General features: G+C 43.8%; 1 long non-coding RNA gene across 2 annotated transcripts in view; it reads right to left on the bottom strand.

Moving 5' to 3' along the window:
• Positions 1–1835: 1835 nt before the first annotated feature.
• The window catches only part of LOC105606686 (uncharacterized), a 48036-nt gene continuing 24003 nt past the window's right edge, over positions 1836–25868 (bottom strand). Inside the window, exons 3-5 of one of the 2 annotated variants that reach the window (XR_009600698.1) lie at positions 14177–14254; positions 5039–5195; positions 1836–2988 (exon numbers count right to left, since the gene is read on the bottom strand). This is a non-coding gene — a long non-coding RNA (uncharacterized LOC105606686). The remainder of the gene's footprint in view (positions 2989–5038; positions 5196–14176; positions 14255–25868) is intronic. The other variant, XR_006059973.2, reaches the window with a different exon arrangement.

Below are 25868 nucleotides of genomic sequence, written 5' to 3'. Positions count from 1 at the left end.
GAAAAGTTATGACCAACCTAGATAGTATATTCAAAAGCAGAGACATTACTTTGCCGACTAAGGTCCGTCTAGTCAAGGCTATGGTTTTTCCTGTGGTCATGTATGGATGTGAGAGTTGGACTGTGAAGAAGGCTGAGCGCCGAAGAATTGATGCTTTTGAACTGTGGTGTTGGAGAAGAGTCTTGAGAGTCCCTTGGACTTCAAGAAGATCCAACCAGTCCATTCTGAAGGAGATCAACCCTGGGATTTCTTTGGAAGGAATGACGCTAAAGCTGAAACTCCAGTACTTTGGCCACCTCATGTGAAGAGTTGACTCATTGGAAAAGACTCTGGTGCTGGGAGGGATTGGGGGCAGGAGGAGAAGGGGATGACCAAGGATGAGATAGCTGGATGGCATCACGGACTCGATGGACGTGAGTCTGAATGAACTCCGGGAGTTGGTGATGGACAGGGAGGTCTGGCGTGCTGTGATTCATGGGGTCACAGAGTCGGACACGACTGAGTGACTGAACTGAACTGAACTGAACTGAACTCCTTGTCATTAGCGTGTGCAGGAAGACTAGACAAGTTTGCTTGGGAAGCTATGGCAGGCAGGGCATGGAGAAATTAATGAAGGAACCTTTCAAATGTGATACCATGTGATCCTGCAAGTTTCTAAGTCATCTGCAGCAGTGATTTCCAGAGAAATGTATTCAATTTAGTAACTATTTATTCAGTACTTTTTAAAGTGCCAGAGGTTATGCTAGGCAATGGTAGACAGGACAGTCTTCTTGAAACTAAGTTGGCTGCAGAGAGCTATAAACCAGCACGGTAGTTATGGAAGTTCAGGGGAGGGATCCAAGCCTGAAACTGTGGAGCTGGATCCTGGTAGGTTTCCAGGAAAGGGCAGTATCTAAACCGAGGTTTGAGGAATGAATAGAAGTTTGTCCAGGTCCTTCTGGAAGCCACTATGGTTGTGATTAATTTGAGCTAGTTTTTAGGTCCCTTCTCTGCCCTGCTACACTTTGTTCACTGATCCTACCAGTCAACACAAGCTATTTAGGAATGAAAGTGCTGACTTTTTAATTATCCATTGTAACCATGAAGGTGCAGAAAGAATAAGTGGTCCATCTCACGACATAAAACTATATCAGACAGAGGGACTAGATTTCAGGCTTTGGGAATCAAAGCTACTGGACAGATCCTAAAGTCATTTTACATATTCACAGCTGTTTAATCAAGGGGAAGGGAGGAGGCTGAGGCATACTGCATTTGCCTCCTGGGCTGTGAACACAAAGGAAAGAAAATATTGTGAAGGGAAGAAGCAGGCTCCTCCTTGCAGTAGTATGTTTTTCGGCTGTCACACAGTAGACGGCAGAGCCAATAAGCCAGTCTGCAAAACTGCCAGCTAAAAAAACCAAATCCTTTGAAGTAGCTAATGAATACACTCTTTTTAACTTACTCCGATCTCATCGCTGAGAGCTGTGCAGTTGCTCCTGGGCAGAAGTTTCACTAATGTAGGGATGTTGACTGGCCACTGCATCAAATATTTATCAAGTCACAGATGGGAATCTACAAAGAGTTTGCAGAGAGGTTTAGTGTCTCCCTTTGGTTCTAGGGGAAGCACGTCAGCACTGCAAAATGCAAGCCCTCAAATACATACCTTTAAGCTTAGGTGTATGGTTGCTGACCCATTTAAACAGGTTAAGTGGAGCCCGATTTAAAGAAATCACTTTTTTTTCCCCTTTAAAGTAAAAGTAGTACATTTTTACTGTAGACATTTTTAGAAAATATCTTTACACACTAAAAGAAGAAAAGAGAACTTACCCATAATGTCACCATCCAGATATACTGTTCATGTCTTTTAAATCAAAACTAAATCATCCTTCATCCAGTGTTCCGTACCTGTTTCACTCTTCTGCTTTTCTTGTTTAACAATATATTCTTAACATATTCATAAGACATTATGTATTCCTCTACAGCATATTTTGATATGTTTACACTATTTCAGTCTATCAATGTGCCATGATTTACACAACCAATCTCTTGGGATTGGATATTTAAGTTGTATCTAACTCTTTACTATTTACTGTAAGTGATGTCCTTGATAAGTAGCCTTATAATTAATTACTTGTGCACAGTTATATTTTCCCAGGCAAATAAGTGGAAAAGGAATTGCAAGGTGGAGTTAGGCTGACACACCAGTCTGCATTTCCATCATCAGTGTATGAGAGGGAGTGGGGCTGTCCTTTTTAATGGGCTATCAGCTCGCCCATCTCAAGTGAGATGGCCTTTGAGGCCACTGAGAGATACATATTGGTCTAGGAGTTTGGGGGTTGGTTTATTTGCATATTTGTTTGTTTTTGTAACAGTCTCCTTGAAACTTGAACTTTTTTCTTCTTTAATTTAACAGCTATCTTATTTCGCTAATCTTCCATCTTTATTTAGTTACACTGGAGAGAAAGAAGGATCTCTTCAATGATAAACATCAGTGCCTGGGTTCAATAAGGATTTATGGCTTGCTGTTTTGCATTGTTAGTAACCACAACTATAATGCTGGGTCTATCAATACCTTTTTCCTCTAACTATAGAAGGCAGGCTGTTTCCTGCAATTGAAGTCTCCTAGAACAGAGATTCAGTGATATACAGAAAAAAAAATATTGTTAAGATAAGACTGCCAGCTTTTTATTTTGCCAAGTAAAGCTATTAGAATAATTACAAGAAACAGTGGTCATCTACTATCATCAAGCAACCACTAAAGCATGAACACTTAACACACAGGCACTTGTACCAAGACAAGAAGAACACAGTTCCAGAATAAAGTACTTTCTTACCTAAGAAAGAACAACTGGCATTCTTGCACTGACATATACATTGTCCTTATTTTTCTTCTCACAAAGGATTTGGAAACAGCGTCTTGGATTGGCATCAGTCAGTGGACCCTGGCTTTAGAACCACAGTCTCCCAGGCTTCTACGGGCAGCAGGATCTGACCAAGTCCTCTTCCTCCCTGGAAGAGAAAGAAGTGAAAGAAACCCTCTAATTCCTTCCATGTGTCTCTTCCTACTTGCCTGGTCTATGGGGTGTTCCCAGGCTGCAGTAATTTGGATATTTTTCTCATGACTTGCCCATCTCCACAAACCACCAATATATTATTTATTTAGCATTTGTTTTAAAACAACATTTTCTTAACTTCAAATATAAATATATTTCAAAGAGAAAGTTAATGCCTTAAACATCAATGGAAAAACCAATACTGCTTGTAATAAATAAAGCAAAATAATGTTATTAGATTCTAGATCAAAAAAATTACCTGCCAAAGGTTCTAAGACAGAGTCCTACACCTCCTTGGTTTCAAAAGAGAGAGGTTAGTAAGTGAAAGGTGTTATAAAGATATATAGGAGACTCTGCCCTTGGCAGAACAAAAGGAATTAAAAGAGAACTGGAATAGAAATAAACTTCTTGCCAGGTGAGGTCATGTACTTTGATGCCCTGTCTGTGTGCTCCAGTAGGGGTCCAATCGCTTGGAAAGCACCAGTAAAATGGAAATAGAGTTGGATGTGGTTTTGAGCCATGGCCTGGCCACTTGTTGATTAAAAACCCTCAGGCCAATCACTTCACCTCTTCTTAAAACCTCAGCTTCCCCAGCTATAAATGAAATGGTAATAATCTCTATCTAATAGGGATATAGTGAGGAATACAGGAGAATTGTTAGAGCATTTTGTAATTTCTGAAATACTATACATGCCATGAAGGATTAGCCTCACTTGTAGTGTTTTTATTTATGGGGATCAGATATTTTTCCCTGGCCCAGGATATACTTCCAGGCCAAACATCCCACTATAGCCTAAAATACATTAAAGGATTTAGTTCAGTTCAGTTCAGTCGCTCAGTTGTGTCCGACTCTTTGCGACCCCATGGACCGGAGCCAGGCCTCCCCGTCCATCACCAACTCCTGGAGCTCACCCAAACTTATGCCCATTGAGTTGGTGATGCCATCCAACCATCTCATCCTCTGTTGTCCCCTTCTCAAGGATTAAAGCCTTTAAAAATGAATTACTGGATCCCAGATCATGTAGGATAAGTCCTAGTGAAACCGAACTAAGCATTCTTAAGAACTGTAATTGTGGGACTTCCCTGGTTGTAGAGTGGATAAGAATCCACCTGCCAATGCAGGAGACATGGGTTCAATCCCTGGTCTGCGAAGACCCACATGCCGCAAATCAGCTAACCCCGAGCGTCACAACTACTGAGCCCACGCTCTAGTAGTTGTGAGCTGCAACTGCTGAGCCCGCATGCTGCAACTGTTGAAGCCTGTGCCCTAGAAGCCCATGCTCTGCAACAAGAGAAGCCACTGCAATGAAGAGCAGCCCCCACTCACCGCAACTAGAGAAGGCCCATTAGCAGCAGCAAAGACCCACCGAGACCAAAAATAATTAAATTAATTAAAAAGAATTTTAATTATATGATCAATGGCTCTAATTATCAGGAGAGAACTGTGCTTGGCTTGTTCACTTCTATGTCCTTTGCACCCACTTCAGGGTGTGGTACCTCAAAGATGGTCAGTAAATGCTGTGTGAATAACTGAATGAGTGAATGAATGAATGAGATGACATCCCTATGTTACACCCTCGTCTTTGTAGTAGCTATCTATCAGTGGCTTTTTATCATCCAGTACTGTATTCATCATGTCTTTAATGTTCTATATTTTATGATGCTTTGACATCTGAGGGCTTGTAGACCCAGGGAGGAACTGACCCTCCCAGGGGTAGCTAATTCCTAGAGACAGCAAACAATTTACCAGTGAGTGCATCTTTTATCATGCAAACCAATCAATCCTGAGTCTCTACCCACTGTTTTCCTCCTTTCATCAGGCTCCTGCCTTCCTGGACACCATCCCCTTATGCTAAATCACCCAGGACTATGTACCAGACAACTAAGGACCACCTCTGTGGTCTACAGTCCTCCGAATTACTCAAACTCTCCAATCCTAAACCTGCTCAGCTGTTTACCCTTCCTAGCCCATCCCTTCCTGTGCAAACCACAATACAGGCTCTTACCCAAGCTCTCCCTTCCTCCTTCTGACTCCTGGTGCTTCGCTGCTGTGGCCTGGCCTGCACGCCCCATCCTCTTGGGAACTCCAAGTAATAATCTGTCTTTCCAATGGCAGTCATCTCCCAATGTGTTGGCAGCCATCTCCTGATGTGTTGTCCAGATCTGAACAAAAACAAAATCCTAAGTACATTTAAAGACAAGTTTCAAGCCTGAGAACCCACACCAATTCCAATCTCAATTCACAATTTCAGGGAAGCTATTCTCACCTATGGCTTAGGTAGTAATACAAGCCAGTCAATTGGTCACATCCCGAGTGTCTCAGAGATGGATCCATGACCACAATAAAGTTGAAATGAGTCTCCTACTGGGACAAAAACTTCTTGCTGTTTTTTTCCTGCTGGATTAGAAACTGCAAGAGTTTAGGTCCAGAGCTATGCAGCCATTTTGCTGGCTAGAGGCAAACAACCTGTTTGAAATGGAGTCAATCAGAGAAAGTTGAGCCAAATGACAGAGGAAGCGAAGTCAGTTCCTGGTAGCATCACCAGAGGCAACCCCACTCCTGGACTTTGCAGTTACCTGTGTTTAAGCCCACTGGTATTGGGTTTTCTGGACTTACAAATAAAAGAGACCTAACCTACAAGGTTTTCTTTCCCCTTTTCTTAACACCCAAAGCCACCTGTGGAGATATTTAAAACTGCAAAGTGGATTAATCCAGTTGCACAGTTAGTGTGTGCCGAGCACTGTGCTGGGCCCTCATGATGCTACATCTAAGATGACCCTGCAAGAGCTTCAGTTTAGGTGGGAAGACAGACATGCAAACAATCCAGGGAAAATAGAGGAAGAGCTTTCCCAGAGGCCCCAGCAAAGGCTGTGGAGCAGGGAAGGAGTCACATCTGCCTGGAGGCCTGCCCTCCTCAACCCAGGATGAGTTACAGCCGTGACTTAGCCGGTTCCTGTGGGATTGGCTGATGCAGAAGGTCGCCGCTTCAAGAAGCATCAACTCTGATGAGAGCTGACATGGAGGGGGGATTTCCTGTGTCACTGTGCCATGCTTATTTCATTCATTCTGTTCCTTTATAGGGCAGATATTATTATTCCCAGTTTAGAGATGACGATTCTTCCATTCAGGGGCTTAGCTCAGGTAAACAAAATCCTACTCAACTCAGTGGTAGAACCCAAATGCAGGCCATGACTCCAAAGGCCAGGTGCTTCCTTGCCAATCCACTCCCTTGTATTTACTGAGAGCTCCTGGTGCACCAGACTCCACCCCATAATTGCAGAAGAGAAAGCAGCTCTCCAAAAGCGTTCCTTACTTTACAACAGAATTTGCCATAGGATTCTTTTACTGTATTGTCATTGTTCTTACTCAGCCACTAAGTCACGTCCTACTCTTTGCAACCCCATGGACTACAGCCTGCCAGGCTCCCTTTGTCCATGGGATTTCCCAGGCAAGAATACTGGAGTGGGCTGCCATTTCCTTCTCCAGAGGATCTTCCTGACCCAGGGATCGAACCCGTGTCTCCTGCTCTGGCAGGTGGATTCTTTACCGCTGAGCCACCCTTTTACAATACAGTACATGGACAACAATAGTCAACTTAGAAGAATCTTTTTAACACACAAGTGATTCTAAGGGCCATATCTAGTGAGTAAAATGAAGTCCACTATATGCACGCATTCTGGCTCAGGACTCCAGCCTCTCATCTGAGATGTCTCCACCTGGCCGTCCTCCGAGAGATGGAGCAGCCAGGTGCAGCGCTAAGTAGCAAAGACCCTCCTGGGCCCCAAGATCAGGATTGCCTGAGGTTGGAAGGGGCGGGCGAGATCTCCAACCGACATGGTCAGCGAACTGTGCCTTTGCTTCCAGCAGAGCATGTGGGGCTTCTGAGAATTTCATCATGCCTGATGGAGGCACCAGAGGCAGCCTGAGCCCCAGGCATATCGGCCACCTTGGCAGATTTCCCTTTTAAGCTTCATGTTGCCTTGTCAACCTCATCATCCAAACCAGTTCAACAAACAATTTATTAGGCTGGCAGCCCCTCTGGATGCTGCAACTTTTCTTCAAGAGACTGTTGGCTTTTCCATTCTACTTTCATGATTGCCTTTCCAGAGGAAAAAGGATGCATCATTCGGCTTGGGTAAGAAGTGTATTATATGAATATGGACATGCAGTTCATATACTAGCTATGAATATTCATAGGCTCTCTTGGACATATCACATCAAATTTGTGTGAGGGAATAAGTATTTGATTTTAAAATCAAAGTTAATAGGATGCTTTTAAATTGTCATTAGGTTCTTATTATAAATGAATGCATTTATATTAAATTTGGATTAGAATTAGATATAATTCACACAGTACATAATTAGATAACTAGCTTTCTTCCCTAAATGGTATTTCTCTAAGATCTTTTTATGATCATTTAATTTCCAGTCTTTTGAAACAGATCTGAATAGACAGATTGGATTTTGTAACACATTATTGCCTCCTTTATTTCAAAATTGCTATTTTAGGCTTCTTGACAACTAAGAATAGCCTTATTTTTTTATGGCACTTTTTGCAATGGTCAGCCAGGAAAAATTGGGAGGTCACTGCCTTGTTTTACTCTGCTTGTTCACAGATCTTCTCTGCAATCAGTTTTCAAGCCTGTAAAATTATTTTATTGTTCACTTGTCACATGAAATATACAAGTCTTGAGAATGACAGTCACTGCCATTTGCCAGTGCTTACCCTGCCATCCACTGTGCTGCGTACATCATAGCATGTTCAAATCTCATCTGTAACCTAGAAGGCAGATATTATCTTTTCTTGCTCTATAGTCAAGGAAACCAAAGCTCAGAAAATTCAAGTTATCTTGCCAAAGAAACCTAGCTCATGAGAAAAGGAGATGGGTGGCCAATGAACGCCAAGTCAGTACACTTATCTTGCCCATTTATTATTTGATTTCATAGAGTTCTGTTTCTAAACACTGGAGAAACTCTGGGGAACAAAACAAAGACCCCTGTTTTCAAGGAGCTTGCGATCCACCAAGCATGCCAATCCAGCCTGAATTCTAAGTCAGGACTCCCAGCCACAGATGTCGTAGAGGATGCCTGTCTTCAGCATAACTGGATTCCCCAGCTGGTTTGAATCCACTGCTGAGCATGTCTCATTCTCGAGGGTTCAGGTTTATATCAATGTCTAACTCAGTGTCTGCATCCTTATAAATTCTTAATAAGTAGTTGTTGCTTGACATTTAGGCTTCCAAAAAGAGGTGAGAGCAGGTTGTTTCAGATGATATCCCCTTAAATATCCCTTTTAACATGTTCCCTCTTTAATTTTACTCTTGACCTGATTTCTCTCTCATTCTTCCTTGGCTGCAAGTGCCTGAGATGACTTGGAGGACGGTACCAAATGGACTGCCATCTTACGCCTCACACAGGCATTGCTATTGCACCACCACCCCACCACACTGTAACCTGAGGACCAGGGCGAAACTCCCCAGGCTGCGTCCCTCCCCTTCTGAGGCTGCCTGACAGTCAGGGCATGGCTGGCTTCCCATTCCTTAGTGCCTCCAAAAAACAAGAAGGGAGATGAAAAGAGGTTTGCTACTGTCTCAGCCCTTGCCATCAGATTTATAGTGCCTGCCTCTTGATCAGCCAAAGAAGGGGAGATGAAAAAGGCCCATCAGCCCTGCCTGCGCTCTCGTGTCTATGTCAGAACTGCTTCTTCAGCCTCCAAAGCATTTGGAGCTTTCTCACGGCAGGAAACTAAAATGCTTTTTTCCCAGACATGATCGCTTAGGTCCTCCCCAAGCAGTGGGACCTGCCTGTCTTCCATTGGCATCTTTCATCTTCGTTTACAGTCCCTCTTTTGGAGCTTCTTCAATTATTGATGGTGTTCTGAGTGGAACGTCCATGGCATCTGCAAGGTTGAATCGGGGTGTGAAGGATGGGGAAGAGGAAGGTAACACTGCTGTGGTCCCAGCCTCAGCGGTGGCCTGTGTCCTCTTCTCAGTACCCCTTCCTCCACTGCCCCTGCCCAGCACAGTGTCCGTGAAAGAAGCTTGCAGTAAATGAGTTTCTCTGGATGCAGAGGCCCAGATGGTGATTCTTGTGTAGTGATTGAGAGGGACTACCCTCAGAAGAAGACTCTAATAGGGTCACGGACAGGGGTTAGAAAGAGGGAGAGCAGAAGACAGGACAGGAGAAGGAGCCTGGCAAAGACGGGACTTAGGGAAAACCTAGCCGAGAAGCGATCTCCCTGGGATCTCTGTGGAATGAACTGCATCTCCGAGGTTATCCTGCCCAGGCAAAGGAGCTGAACTGTCACGCTCCCCCTTCAATCAGCCAGATGCCACGCCATTGCCACCTCTGGAGGCATCTCCCACCATGTGGCTCTCTGCAGGCGCGGACAGCTCTTTTGAGCAGATTACAAATATGTGAGCCAGTAGCAGCCAACCTCTACAGGGCTGGTGCAAGGATGTACTGGCCTAATAAAAGGATACAGGTTGGGTACCAACTGCATCTGCTACAATGCTCGAGAAACAGTTTTTGAGACTGTGAGAATGACTCAGCAGTTCTGATCGTGTTGAGAATATCTGTTAACAAGGCTCCCTCCCTCCTTTCCTCACTCTCTTCATCAGGTACTTTAGTTAACTAGTCTTCAGGGAACTTAGAGTCTAAAAGTCAGGCAGTGAACGAGGAAATGAATAAGCATACAAATAAAATAATTCCAAATTGTTACCACGGCCCCAAAGAGAGTTGCAGGATAGAGGAAAACAGACAACGGGGACAGGCAGCTATTTGAGGTGAGGGGGTCACCGAAAGCTTTTCTGAGTAGGTAGGTGACGTGTAAGCTGAAGCCTGAAGAGAGAGGAAGATGTAATTCAGAGAATGCTGGACAAGGCAGTTTCCACAGAGGGTAGCATCAATGTCATGTCCCGTTGCAGAAAGGTGCACATGCTCTCAAGACTGAGTGGAGAGAGGTGCGCGTGCGCTCAGGATTGACGGGAGAGAGGCGCACATGCGCTCTGGATTGATAGGTGAGAGGCGCACAAACTCTGAGGATTGACTAGAGAGACGTGCATATGCTCTCAGGACTGACGCAACATCAGACGTGAGTTATGGGGGAGTTTGACTTGGCCCAGATGATGCTGAGCCCTGTAGGCCATGGGAGGGAGTTTAGATTTAACTTAACTGCAAGTGGAAACGTACTCAACTCTGTTTAGATGTGCAAAGGAAATGTTTCTCTATTTCCTCACATAGATCCAATCTTAACTTTTCCCTAACTTCAGCAGAAACTTGACATTTCAATATTTATCTTATCTTGGTCTCAGAAAATGCCGGGAGGATTTGCCTGCCCTCCCCCACCAATGGCCCCTGAGGTATGGAAGAGGACAGACAAATCCTTGTGGGGGGCAGGGAAGGGCCTTGGACCAAACGTGGGTCTTAGTTAGGGTCTCAGAATCTTTTCTGGAGAAGGCAATGGCACCCCACTCCAGGTCTCTTGCCTGGAAAATCCCATGGACGGAGAAGCCTGGTAGGCTGCAGTCCATGGGGTCGCTAAGAGTAGGACATGACTGAGCGACTTCACTTTTCACTTTCATGCATTAGAGAAGGAAATGGCAACCCACTCCAGTGTTCTTGCCTGAAGAATCCCAGGGATGGGGGAGCCTGATGGGCTGCTGTCTATGGGGTCACATAGAGTCGGAGACAACTGAAGCAACTTAGCAGCAGCAGCAGCAGACTCCTTTCTAGACTCTGCAGCAGGAATGGGCCCTTGCCTTCCTCTCCTTTCCTACCTGCTGCAGAACTGAGTGAGCATGCCTGTCTTACTACCCCTGGTGGTAAAGCCCCAACACCCCAGCCCATCTATACCAACTTCCATATTCCTGGTACTACAGACCTTGCAGCCTGCCCTTGAGTCCCGTTCAACTCTGGGTTCAGGGGTCAGCTTGCAGTCCTTAGTTTTTCCATGGTCAATACACTTTCCAAACCATTCCACTGCAGCCCTCCACGGAGCACAAGGGAGCTTCTGGATACTTTCTGTGCTATAAAGGGCCAAGGTTAGATTTTTTTGTGATTTAACTCTATCATTCCATGCCATTGGTTTTACCCCGAAGTGACTCTTCCACATTTGGCACGGGCAAGGCAGTCTCCTCCCAGAGGCCAAATCAGAATGAGGAAGCCAAGTGAAAGTTTCCTTTCAATCCACCTAGCAGGAGGCAGGCACACATGTTTCACCATCTCTGTCCCCTAATCTTACCCCCAGGCCCCCTGGAATAGAGGGCCTCAGCCTCCCTCTCCCTCTCCTTTGGTGTGGACTTCCTGCATCCATTTTTGCTTCCTCCAGGACAGACATCCCCATTCACTCTCACCAGAAGTTGCATGCAATAGCAGATGGCTGTTTGGACTCTTCATGGGGAAAAGAATGGTATGTTAGTTTAAAATTTCCAAATTATTACTCCTGTTACAAATAGTATAAAAAAGATCACTGCAGTCACAGTGTGGAAATGGAAGAAACAGTCTGAAACCAGCTTATTGTTCTCCAGGGGAGAGTAGCTTGAACTTATTAGTAGCTTGAACTGGAGTTACAGTGGTGTTGGGGAGAAGTGAACAGATTGAATACATATTTTGGGAGTATATCTGATCAACAGTCTACTTAACAAGTCTTCACTGAGCACATGCTCTGAACAAGGCCCAGAAGAGACACAAAGATGGGGAAGACATGTTCTCTGAATTCAAAATGCTTATAAAACAATAGGCAAGACACATTCTTTTCTAGCCACTTTGCCTTATTTCCAAGGGGGATGCCAAATAACTTGATAAATATCAAAAGTAATGAAAGTGTGAATGTTAAAATACAGTAGATAAGAGAAGACATGTAATAACATTTTATGCTAGGTGAACACTAGAATTATATATAAGGAAGATCAGAAGTACGAATTACTAATGGTAGACTTCCTAGGTCCAGTAAATGGTTAATGGGTTTTCAATACCATCATCCCCACAGTGGTTATATGACCTTGGATAAATTACCTAACCTCTCTTAAGTCTTATTTTCCTAAAGCCAAAAAAGGAAAAAAAGATGCACTAATAGCCTCTACTTCACAGCATTGTGTGAAGAGTCAGTGAGATTATATATAATAGGCACTTCGGATATGCACTGACTCACAACATATACTTTTTTACCTATCAACTTAATTGAGCATTAGTCACATACCTTTACTTCACTTCCCTGAAATGCACTTCCCCTGACTGGATACTTCTCCATGTTGATAGGATAGTTTCCAGACCATGCAGTCTTCCATGGCAAAAATGGCTGATATCAATCAGCCGCTGATATCCACCCAGCACTGTCTACCTAATACTTGCATAGAGGATGAGAACTCACCCATTATGAAACCTCTCATCTGATTGGAAGTATTAGTCGTTAAATATGTGAATAAGGAACAACACAAAGCAGCGTTGGTGGCTTCCCTGGTGGCTCAGTGGTAAAGAATCTGCCTCCCAATGTAGGAGACACAGGTTTAATCCCTGGGTTGGGAAGATCCCCTGGAGAAGGAAACGGCAACTCACTCCACTGTTTTTGCCCGGGAAATGCCATGGGCAGAGGAGACTGGCAGGCTACAGTCCATGGGGTCACAAAAGGGTCAGACTCAACTCAGCCACTAAACACCAACAAGGCAGCATTACACTTACACTTAGTGACTCTTTCAACAAACAATTACTTAAGGCATGTAGAGTAATAGATAACTGGCTTATTCAATCCTCCCAGCTGCCCTCCCAGGAAGGCATTATCAACCCATTTCACGGATGATGAAACTGAGGATAAGTACTTTACCAAAGATCACACACCTAATAAATGTCAGATGTCAACCTGACTCCAAAGCTCACACTTGAATATGTGTTACCAGCCAGTCAATAGATACTTTTAAGTTCCACCCATGGACCAAGACACTGCTGAGCTCAGGGTACTCAGTTTGGGCAAACTTCCAGGCTGTGATATAGACTGTCAGAGGATAGAAAAGTTAAATGTGTGTCACCCTGATAGGAGGACACTGAAAAGGCCCAGAACAGCTTGTATGACTCTGAAGAAGGTTTATAGCATGGCTTAGAAGCAAGGTTTAGAGTCAGACAAACCTGGGGTGAATTCTAGCTCTGCCACTTAACAAGCTGTGTACCTATAGGCAAGTTGGCTTTACTTTTCTATGCCTCGGTTTCCTTATCAAAAAAATGGGAGGAAAATCTACTTCTTAGGGTAACTGAGAGCATTAACTGAGATGATGGATGTGAAGGGCTTTGTCAGTGCCTCACCCACAATCTGTACTTTTAAATGGTAGCTGCTTTTTGATAGGGCTTCCCTGGCGGCTAAGACTCTGCCTGCAATGCGGGAAAATTGGGTTCGATCCTTTGGGTTGGGAAGATCCCCTGGACAAGGGAATGGCAACCTATTCCAGTATTCTTGCCTCGAGAATTTTCCATTGACAGAAGAGCCTGGCAGGGTACAGTTCATGGGGTCGCAAAGAGTCAGACATGACTGAGCGACTAACACTTTCACTTTTATATGATGTTGGATAAAACTAGATATAAATGATGGTGAAAATCCTGTTTACAGCATTGCAGTGTTTCTTGGTACGACACCTGACCCCAGGAAAGCTTATATAACTTATTTTGTTAAACAAGCTCAGGGGATGTGATCACAAAGTAATTTAATGTTGACCCCTCTGTTCATTTACACCTGCCCTGTGGAGTGAGTTCTTCTTCCACAGGATAAATATTTAGGCTGGTTCCCATGACTGTTCTGTTTACTCTTAGGCAACTTATATTTACTTTAATTCATAAAACATGGTCTCAGTTTGGTAATTAAGATACCCAGTCACCATGTAATAATAAATATATCTAATATAACTTAAAGTCAAATGTTCAGCTCCCCTGCCTTAGCACTGGAGTTGGGGAATGGGATCTGATAGACTTCTGTAAATACTTGTCATTCCTAACTCCACCTAACTCCTGCAGGAGAGGCAGGCTGAGGGAGCAGAGGTAACAGGATGTTGGGCTGGACCCCACAGGTCTGCAAGGCCTGCACTTGCCCAGCTTGAAGACTGAGGAAAGAGCCCAGATTCAGCAACACAGACATCAGTGGTCTGATGGACAGGGAGCTTACATGTCTGAGGCAAGGTCCTGGAGCAACACCCCAGTGTGCAGTGGACAGCGGGCAGGACAAGGCATTAGTCTTCACTCCCTGGGGTGGGGAAAGAGATTGCCAGTTATAGGGAGAATTGACATCAGGTTGGCTCATTAGTTACCAGGGAAACCAGCAGAGGTGCACACCACTCACTGCGCTTTGATAAGAACAGTCACTAGTTGGGGCCCGGGACAAGTACATAAAGGTCAGTCAGTTGTAAGTAGGGTGTAGGAGAGGCAGGCTGGTCAGGCAGGGGATGTAGAGAGAGCAAGAAAGAGCCATCGTGAGTGGCCTGACCATACACAGAAGCAGGAATGTTCTCCCTGGACAATGCCAATATTAGACTTGGCAGAAGTGTAAAGCTCACTCTCTTGAGAGGTTTCCTTGCATTCATTGAGACCCACATCAGTGCAGATTGCTTGCTTAATGCCTCCTATTCTGCTCATTGCTTATGGCTCCACCCATCACCCCTGGGCATCTTAGCTTTCACTTCCAGGTTTTTTTCTACCAAGGCCCCCTTGCCTCTGGTGGACTTTTTGGGCAGAATCTGCAATGGCCCCAAGCTGACTTTTTCTTGCATGTGGTCCATATCTGATGATGGGAAATACTCAGGTATCCTTTACTCCATTTAACTCTAGGAGAACAATGATTTCCCAAGGTTCAGACCTCCATCATCAGAGGCCACTAGGCCAACCTCATCTTCCTTAGATTTCTCGAACATGGCTCACAGCTGTCCACTGCCCACTAGAAACAGCAAGTGACTCATTTTAAGTTCTTTGATGGTCTTGAAGTCTTTTTCCTTGGGGTTGAGGTGAAGCACAGCCTCCATGCCTCCCCTTGGGGTGAAGAAATCCTCTTCAAAACTCCTCTCATCTCCAATTAATGGCCCTTTTATACCCTTGAGGTGAGCGGGGGGGGGGGGGGTGGTTCTTAGCCACCCCCTTTGAAAATGTTCGTATCTTGTTCCAGCACCTCACTTTAGAATGTGCCTTGGCCAAAACTTCCCTTTTAACGTGCTATTACACTTACAACTCAGTGAATGAGCTAATGACTCCTCCCTCAAGGTGGGTGGGAAGGCGCCCTTAAACAGCCATTACCAGACCCCAGTTCTTCTCCTAACCTCAGCCCAGTTTCTCCAGGTGACCTTGGAGCAGACCTTTCATCGCTCTGGGTCTCAGCCTCTTCTCTCAGTGAAATGGAAATCAACTCTCTGTTCTGGCCCTCTCTCAGGGGAGGTATTGTGAGGAATAATAAGGCAATGCCTATAAAGTGCTTTAAGTACTTCGGGGAAAGACGTTGGCTAAATACCAAATGATAATAATAACACCGTCATCATCATCCACATTATTATTCATGGGTTGAGAGGAGAAAGCGGTTGCTGATGGTGTCTTTGCTCTGTGGGAAGGAGGACTACAGGCCCCAGGATGTTCTATCGATAAGTCAAAGCCAATACATACAGAGCGCTGGAAGTGGAAGTCATCTAGCCGTAAAGGCTGAATGTGCATGCCCATTTGTATTTGAAATGACAACAACCTACTCCGTTTCTCATTTAGTATTTTTATAGTCAGTGCCCAGAGCAGCTAGAATTGAGGGGAAATTGCATTCCTTTTCTGGTAGATGAGGGAGCAAAGGGATTACATTCTTCTTTAATATCTTATATTTGACTACCCACCTCTGTTCTTTTTTTTGAAAAAAAGATTTTTATTGGAGTATAGCTGCTTTACAATGTTGTCTTAGTTTCTGCTGTACAACAAAGTGATTCAGCTATATGTCTACATATACCTCCTCCTTTTTGGATTTCCTTCCAATTTAGATCAACATAGAGCATTGAGTTCTGCGTGCTATCCAGTAGGTTCTCATTAGCTACCTATTTTATACACCATACCCACCCCTTTTCTTACCGTATTTTTTTTTTCTATACTTCCCATATTTCTCTCAGCTCTACCCTCCACGCCACCCACTCCCAAGTGGAAGTTCTGATCAGAGGCAGGGGAGGAGTCAGGTAGGGGAGAAGAAGCAGAGAGGATCAGAGGTGAGCCATATGGGGAAACAGACTCGAAGCGTGGGACAGAGAATGAAGGGTCTCTGTCCTCTAAAACTCTGATCCAAATTCATTCATTCTTTTGTTCGTCAAGAAAAGAGTGTCACATTGTGTCACCCACATGTTAAGGGCCAGAGCCAAACCCAGAATAAGAGGCAGCCCCTGCCCAAATTTCAGCCCTTTAAAGTCCTGCAAAATGTTCACTGGAGGCCAGGTAGGACAGCACAATTCCCTGATCCGATGATCTTTATCCAATAATGCAACTATGTGGAATTGATAATGCATTGCCTTCAGAAGCCTTTGTCTCAAATGATTCCCAAGTTTACATTTCTGGTTCTCAAGGAAAATTTTCTCATCACCATTCCAAAGGAGCAGCATATAGTTTGAAATTCACAAGATGATTCCCAAGTGTGCGGACATCTTAAAATCAGTTCAGTTCAGTTCAGTTCAGTCACTCAGTCATGTCCGACTCTTTGCTACCCCATGAATTGCAGCACGCCAGGCCTCCCTGTTCATCACCATCTCCCGGAGTTCACCCAGACTCGCACCCATCGAGTCAGTGATGCCATCCAGCCATCTCATCCTCTGTTGTCCCCTTCTCCTCCTGCCCCCAATCCCTCCCAGCATCAAAGTCTTTTCCAATGAGTCAACTCTTCACATGAGGTGGCCAAAGTACTGGAGTTTCAGCTTTAGCATCATTCTTTCCAAAGAAATCCCAGGGCTGATCTCCTTCAGAATGGACTGGTTGGATCTCCTTGAAGTCCAAGGGACTCTCAAGACTCTTCTCCAACACCACAGTTCAAAAGCATCAATTCTTCAGCGCTCAGCCTTCTTCACAGCCCAACTCTCACATCCATACATGACTACTGGAAAACCATAGCCTTGACTAGACAGACCTTAGTTGGCAAAGTAATGTCTCTGCTTTTGGATATGCTATCTAGGCTGCTCATAACTTTTCTTCCAAGGAGTAAGCGTCTTTTAATTTCATGGCTGCAATCACCATCTGCAGTGATTTTGGAGCCCCCAAAAATAAAGTCTGACACTGTTTCCACTGTTTCCCCATCTATTTGCCATGAAGTGATGGGACCAGATGCCATGATCTTTGTTTTCTGAATGTTGAGCTTGAAGCCAACTTTTTCACTCTCCTCTTTCACTTTCATCAAGAGGCTTTTAGCTCCTCTTCACTTTCTGCCATAAGGGTGGTGTCATCTGCATATCTGAGTTCAGTTCAGTTCAGTCGCTCAGTCGTGTCCGACTCTCTGCGACCCATGAATCGCAGCACGCCAGGCCTCCCTGTTCATCACCATCTCCCTCTGAGGTTATTGATATTCCTCCCAGCAATCTTGATTCCAGCTTGTGTTTCTTCCAGGCCAGCGTTTCTCATGATGTACTCTGCATATAAGTTAAATAAGCAGGGTGACAATATACAGCCTTGACATACTCCTTTTCCTATTTGGAACCAGTCTGTTGTTCCATGTCCAGTTCTAATTGCTGCTTCCTGACCTGCATACAGATTTCTCAAGAGGCAGGTCAAGTGGTCTGGTATTCCCATCTCTTTCAGAATTTTCCACAGTTTATTGTGATCCACACAGTCAAAGGCTTTGGCATAATCAATAAAGCAGAAATAGATGTTTTTCTGGACTTCTCTGGTGGTTCAGACAGTAAAGCGTCTGTCTACAATGCGGGAGACCTGGGTTCGATCCCTGGGTCGGGAAGATCCGCTGGAGAAGGAAATGGCAATCCACTCCAGTGCTATTGCCTGGAAAATCCCATGGACAGAGGAGCCTGATAGGTTACAGTCCATGGGGTCGCAAAGAGTCGGACACGACTGAGCAACTTCACTTTTCTGGAACTCTCTTGCTTTTTCCACCATCCAGTGGATGTTCGCAATTTGATCTCTGGTTCCTCTGCCTTTTCTAAAACCAGCTTGAACATCAGGAAGTTCACGGTTCACATATTGCTGAAGCCTGGCTTGGAGAATTTTGAGCATTACTTTACTGGCGTGTGAGATGAGTGCAATTGTGTGGTAGTTTGAGCATTCTTTGGCATTGCCTTTCTTTGGGATTGGAATGAAAACTGACCTTTTCCAGTCCTGTGGCCACTGCTGAGATTTTCAAATTTGCTGGCATATTGAGTGCAGCACTTTCACAGCATCATCTTTCAGGATTTGAAACAGCTCAACTGGAATTTCATCACCTCCACTAGCTTTGCTCGTAGTGATGCTTTCTAAGGCCCAGTTGACTTCACAGTCCAGGATGTCTGGCTCTAGATGAGTAATCACACCATCATGATTATCTGGGTTGTGAAGATCTTTTTTGTACAGCTCTTCTGTGTATTCTTGCCACTCTTCTTAATATCTTCTGCTTCTGTTAGGTTCAGACCATTTCTGTCCTTTATTGAGCCCATCTTTGCATGAAATGTTCCCTTGGTATCTCTAATTTTCTTGAAGAGATCTCTAGTCTTTCCCATTCTGTTGTTTTCCTCTATTTCTTTGCATTGATCGTTGAAGAAGGCTTTCTTATCTCTTCTTGCTATTCTTTGGAACTCTGCATTCAGATGCTTATATCTTTCTTTTTCTCCTTTGCTTTTCACCTCTCTTCTTTTCACAGCTATTTGTAAGGCCTCCCCAGACAGCCATTTTGCTTTTTTGCATTTCTTTTCCATGGGGATGGTCTTGATTCCTATCTCCTGTACAATATCACGAACCTCATTCCATAGTTCATCAGGCACTCTATCTATCAGATCTAGGCCCTTAAATTTATTTCTCACTTCCGCTGTATAATCATAAGGGTTTTGGTTTAGGTCACACCTGAATGGTCTAGCAGTTTTCCCTACTTTCTTCAATTTTGTGGTGGTAAATGCTTGAAGACAAGTTTCAGACAAAGCTACTCCTTACCTCCTACATTTCTCTAGCTTCAGTTTCTCCATATGCAAATTGAGAATAAAGATGACTGCTCTGAATGTATACTTCCAGAGAGGCTGTGTGATGCAATGGATGGTGAAAGTAGTGCTATGCTGTGATTCGCTATCCAGTTGGACGCTATTATTACTGAACTCTGGTTCCACCACGCTAAGCACTGTGCTAAGTGAACTTGCCCCCTGAATTCTACACACCTGGAGATCTGAGCACTAAGCTGCCTGGGCAGTTGAGAACTTGCTGTTTTCTGCTCTAGGAGTCTGTAGGCACTGAGGGGCTAGACACCCAGCTTTTTTCTTCTGTATTTTCAAAGTTTATACAGATAGTATTTTTGTGGTTACAATGTAATACATCGTGTCTTTGCAAAAAAAAATCAGAAGATAGAGAAAGATATAAGGAAGCAATTTTAAATATTATATGATCTTAGAACTGTGAATTTTAACGAGTATAGCTTGCTAAAGTTTTTGCTATGTATTCGCACCCAATTTTTTTCCAAGGATGGGTCTTTTATATGCATTGTTTTGCAACCTGCTATTTGACCTCAAAAATATACTCTGGAAAGCTTTCCACCTGCCTTTGCTTCCAAGGCTCGCTGGCCAGATCTGGAGGTTTCTTACTGATACACAGCAGCCCCTTTGAGCTCTTCCAACATCCTTTAAGGTCCCTTTGATGGTGTATAGTCACTTTCAGCAGCCACAAAAAAACAAGGAACGTCTCCCCTGCTCAAAGCAATCCCGATTGGGTACATTTGCAAGCACCACTTGCTGGGTTCAGAGACTTTGACATCTTGTCATTTCCCCCCCTCTTTTTCAAATTTCAAGTTGAAGTTTGATGTTGAATTTAAAATGTTGCCAGGGGCTGCCTGCAGGGCCCTCAGGCTAAAACAGTGGCAGCATCTGCCAGGGGAGACACACAGGTCCTTCTTCGGACCATGGCAACATACAGCTGGCATCTAAGCCCAGCAGAGAACGGGAGAAACGTGCCTGTGTAGGGAAATTCAAGGATCACTGCCTTAAAAAAAATCAATCTTGGCAAGTGCTTACTCATTTTATTTGGGTTTTACAACTAAATACCTGTGGGACATTTGTGTTCAGATCTTTCTAAGAGTATGGAAAGGGAGCAGCAACTTGTGGCGGAGACACCAGAGCTCGTTAAATATCTCAGGATCCTGGATGAATGCTGTGAAGGGGACATACATGCAGGTAATCAGCAGGTTTCCTTCACGCAGTTGGGCAGTTTGCTGAGATTGAGAGAAGATGCTCTCAATGTGGATGTGCTCTGGAAGCAGGAAATGCTCTCCAGATGAAGTCCTGAATTCACCGACATGGCTGTTTGTGCAGAGAGACTGGAAGGACTCCCATGGGCCTGGAGAGAGGAGAGTGTCTCTTAAGAGAGAAACTCAGTGACTGGGAGAAAGGAGAGGGAGAGGGACTTACTTTTCACTGTAGGTCTTTTTTTTTTTTTTAATTTTGTACCATAAGTATGATTTGCCTTTCAACTAAATAAATAAACAAGCTAAATGGAATCTTGACTCTGAGGACACATCCTTTAGGAGAAACACTCTGTTAAAGGCAACTCTTCCTCGCGCCTTAAAGCATGTTAAGTCCACGGAGTCTTTTCACTGAACAGAACTGCTGGCCTCATTCTTTCCTGAAGAGTACTCTTCCTTTGAAAATAAAAAAGAACACTCCAATAAGAGAATCAGCCCAAAGTCTTAAATTATTATTGTCTTTATGATTTGATGTGCTATGTATTTTCTGACTGTGAGAAAGAAATGAGGGGCTCAGGTGGCATTTATAGCTGTCAATTAATGAGACTGACTTGTGCATGGGTCTTGTGATTGCACAATGTTACTTAATAAAACCTTTTATAAGTAACACTGTATATAAGAGGGCTTCTTAGATGGCGCAGTGGTAAAGAATCTGCCTGCCATTGTAGGAGACACGAGAAATGCAGCTTTGATGCCTAGGTGGAAGATCCCCTGGAGAATGGAATGGAAACCCACTCCACTATTCTTGCCTGGAGAATTCCATGGACAGAGGAGCCTGGTGGGCTACAGTCCATGGGTTCACAAAGAATTAGATGCGACTGAGCATGAGCACGAGCACATATTATATACTTCTAATATATGAACATTAACATACTTAGTCTATCATTCCAGCCCATTCACACTTCCAGTTATGTGGCCTTGAACAAATTATTTAACCTTTCCGAGCCTATTTCTTCATATCTAGAATGGGGACTAATAGTAGGACCTACTTCCCAAGGCTGTTATGAATTAAATGACAATGCCTATATGGGCTCAACAAAATTCGCATTATTAGTTTTTCTTTTTCTTTTTTTAATCATTTACTGTCTTTGGACAGAATCAAATGTTGACACCTGAAACTGATTTATAGGTATACTGAGAAGCAAAGATGGCTGTTCAAGGGAATGAAAGCTGTATAGAAATAGACTCAATGTCCCAAGGTCTATTATAAATCCTCCTGAACAAATCCACATAACTCTCATAAGCATCCCTTCCGAGACAGTGTGCCTCTCTGTGTGTCTTTCTTTGGATGGCTAATTTTCTTTTACTATCCTTAACTTTACACCTTTCTCTCCCACAAGTTGTGTTGCACAGAACCAAGAACAGAACCAGCCATCGTGTCCTATGAGTGCCTGGGATTCAGCTTTCACTGCTCAAGGGTGAAAGCTGCTCCTGTGATGACTATGGTAAATTACAAATGCTGGGAGACACCACGAGGAATACATGTATCTAAAATTGCTCATCCTTTTTTCCTTCCTTTCAATGAATAATGATGGAATGTCAGCTAGGGGTAGGCACTCTTCTCTACCATAGTTCCCAAGTGGGGACTACTTCGCTCCCCAACAGACATCTGGCAATGTCTGAAGACGTTTTTTGTTGTCACATTTACAGGAGCTACTGGCAACTAGAGGTTAGAGGCCGTTGTTGTTGTTCAGTCCCCCAGTCGTGTTCGACTCTTTGCGACCCCACGGACTGCAGCATGCCAGGCCTCCCTGTCCCTCTCAATCTCCTGGAGTCTGCCCAAGTTCACATCCATTGTATTGGTGATGCCATCCAGCCATCTCATCCTCCGGTGCCTTCTTCTTTCTGCCCTCAATCTTTCCCAGCATCAAGGATTTTTCCAATGAGTCAGCCATTCGCATCAGATGACCAAAGTACTGGAGCTTCAGCGTCAGCACTTCCAATGAGTATTCAGGGTTGATTTCCCTTAAGATTGACTGGTTTGATCTCTTTGCTGTCCAATGGACTCTCAGGAGTCTTCTCCAGCACCACAGTTCAAAGGCATCAATTCTTTGGTGCTCAGCCTTCTTTATGGTCCAACTCTCGCAACCATACGTGACCACTGGGAATACCACAGCCTTGACTGTATGGAACTTTGTTAACAGAGTGATGTCTCTGCTTTTTAATATACCATCTAGGTTTGTCATAGTTTTTCTGCCAAGAAGCAATCATCTTCTGATTTCATGGCTGCAGTCACTATCCGCAGTGATTTTAGAGCCCAAGAAGAGTAAGTTTGTCACTGCTTCCACCTTTTCCCCTTTTATCTGCCATGCAGTAACGGGGCTAGATGCAATGATCTTAGTATTTTTTTTTAACATTTAGTTTTAAGCTGGCTTTTTCACTCTTCTCCTTCACCCTCATAAAGAATTTCTTTAGTTCCTCTTCACTTTCTGTCATTAGAGTGGTATCATCTGCATATCTGAGGTTGTTGATGTTTCTCCCACCTGTCTTTATTCCAGCTTGTAACTCATCCAGCCTGGCGTTTCTTACGATATGCTCAGCGTATAAGTTAAATAAACAGAGTGACAATAGACAGCCCTGTTGTACTCCTTTCTCAAGCCTGAACCAATCAGTTGTTTCATATAGGGTTCTAACTGGGTGCTGCTTAACATCCTGCAAAGCACAGAACAGCAGCCCATCACAAACCTAAAGATCAACAGTGTTGCAGATGAGAAACCCTGTTCTAGAGGCTTGGGAAAGTAATACCCCCAAACAGTTAAAGATAAATAAATCCTACAAGAAGTCAGAAAACAGATTGTTAAAATAATAAGTAAATTGGAAGGTGACAGGTACCGTAACACAAAAGACAAAGTTGAGCAAGGTAAAGAGAATCAAGAGAATGGGACATGGCCCATGTTATGAAGGTGAGTGGATGAGATCTGATCAAACATTACAGGGAGGTGAGGAAAGCAGGCAAATAATGTGTGGGAAGAACATTCCAAGAAGATGGAACAGTGACAGCACAGACAGAGTGTTCTGGCATATTCATGCAACAGCAAGGAGACCAGCGTTTAGAATGGAGTGAACCCAGTAGAGGATGAGGACCGGGAGGGAGCAGAAATCTAGAGCACACAGAGCTTTGTGGGCCACTGTACAGATGTCAACATCTACCCTAAGGAAATGTCTTGAGTATAGATATGACCTGACTTGACTTATGTTAGCTGCTTTGGTGAGAACAATGCAAAGAGGGGCAAGCATGCAAGCAGGGGAACCCAATTCTTAGGAGCTGCTGTATGAGAATGATGACAGCATGGGTTAGGGTGGTAGCCATGAAGGCAGTGAGAAATGGGCGGATATATTTCGAAAGAAGAGTTAACAGAATTTCCTGGTGACCAGATATGAAGAATGACTAAGTTTTTGACCTGAGCACCTGAAAGGATGGGATTACAATAAACAGAGACAGAGAAGGCTGGGGCTAGAGCAGGTTTATTGAGGAAGATCAGGAGTTCTGTCCTTGGACATATTAAGTTTCAGGTGTATATCTGAATAGAGATGTCAAATCAGCAGTAGGATATGCAAATTTTAAATTCAGAGGAGAGATGGATGCTGGAAATTTACATGTGTGAGTCAACAGACTTGAGATGGGACTTGGTGAGATGGCCAGTAGAGAGCAAGTAAAGAGAGAAGTCCAAGGACTGAACCTGAGGCACTGCAATTAAGAGCTGGGAGAGGAGAGGAGGACGCTCAAAGGAAATTGTGAAGGATTAACCTAAAGGTAAGGGAAAACCAAGAGAATGTGTCATTCTGAAAGCAAAGTAAAAAGTGAGTCAAAGAGGTGATCAACTGCTTAGATACTGTTGATGGGTTTAGGATGCTGAGGGCTGATTAATTAACCAATGAATTTGACCAAGGGCAGGTCATTGATTAAATTAATGGAGGAGTTCGGGTGGAGCTTGATTGAACTGGATGCAAGAGAGATGAAAAGTAGAGGAACTGAAGACAGGAAACACAGACAACTCTAGAGAAGTTCTGATGAAAAGGGGAGCAAAGAAGTGGGATAGCAGCAGCTGGTGAGGGGAATGGAGTCAAGGGAAGGCTTTTTTAAGATGGGATTAATATGCTCTAGAGAGCATAAACTGGTTATGTGGGGAGTACGGACAGATTTTTCAAAGTTATTAATATGTCTTAGGGTAAGTGAGAGGAGAGAGGATTTAGTACCGAAGCAAAGGCATTGGCTTTGGATAAGACTATGGAAAGCTCCTCTATAGTAACAAGAGGCAGAGTAGGAGAATGAAGATGTTGGGAAGTTTAGGTTTGGTTGTAGTTGCTTCTATTCTCAGTGAAGCATAAAGCTGACCTGCCAGTTGAAAATGAGGATTGTGGAGGAGGCATTAGAAACTGGGAGAGGACATGTGTAAATATTGTCCAGGATACAGGAGGATGGATGAACCAAGGGCAAGTGACACGATTGCCTGGTGGGGCCACTTTAGTTTCAAAGTCATCTTTTTAAAGTGAATCCATTTGAGGGGGTGATGGGCTTTCATCCAGCACATTCAGTGGCGAGGACACAGGCTCAGAGTGTGAAGGTGTTAGACTGCACCAAAGCTGGTGGTTTTCATCAACTATGAAGTGACAGAGAGCAAAGTGATTAAGGATATACAAAAAGGAAGCGTCATAATAATTCCTCTCAGTACTTAAGCTATTTATCTTTTCAAAATGTGCATTTTCATAATGAAGGTGTGATCATGTAACATGGAAATGGGTAAAAAGCACTTTGTTGAGTCAGCCAGCATCCATATTTGCAGCTTTTCATGAAGCTTGAAGCTTCACCAACATGAAGATGTCACCTAGTCCCATCCTCTGTCTGTTTCCCTAAGCAAGTGAGACTCTCTTTTGTATTTTGTGTTTCCTAAGAAGATGCCACCATTCCCCAGAGAAAGCTAAGACTAATGTCTAATCACCCAAGCTTACAGAAAGTTTCCCAAATAGCTTAATCAAACTTCCCTCACTCTTTATTTCCTCATCTTGTGTTTATGGTAGTGATAAAAAGTGAATTGCCAACTTTTCTTACATTATTTTATGTTATTAATTAATTAACTAATTCATGAAATGTGTAATGAGTACCAATGATGAACGAGATACTAGTGTAGAATAGTGGGACGCCCCGGTCCTTTATCTCCCTAACTATACAGGCAAGTGGTTAAATACGGGTGATTTCAATATGCTGTGATAAGGCATGTGACTGGGTGGCACGGAGTCTCATGTGGCACATGATGGAGGCACTCTTCTAACTGACAGGGAGAAAGAGGAAAGGAGAGGCACACGGATGGCTTCCAGGAAGAAGAACATGGAAGCTGAGCAAGACTAAGTGAAAAGCAAAAGGGATGTGTGTGAAAGGCTGAAGGAGAGAGAGAGAGAGCAGAGTGTGAGATGTTCAATGTGCCAGGAGTTCAAGGAGGCAGGA

Source organism: Ovis aries, chromosome 5, assembly GCF_016772045.2.
Source record: "Ovis aries strain OAR_USU_Benz2616 breed Rambouillet chromosome 5, ARS-UI_Ramb_v3.0, whole genome shotgun sequence".
NCBI classification, from domain to species: Eukaryota; Metazoa; Chordata; class Mammalia; order Artiodactyla; family Bovidae; genus Ovis; species Ovis aries.
Note: the sequence above shows the minus strand (reverse complement) of the source record. Positions and strands in the feature narration are given on the sequence as shown.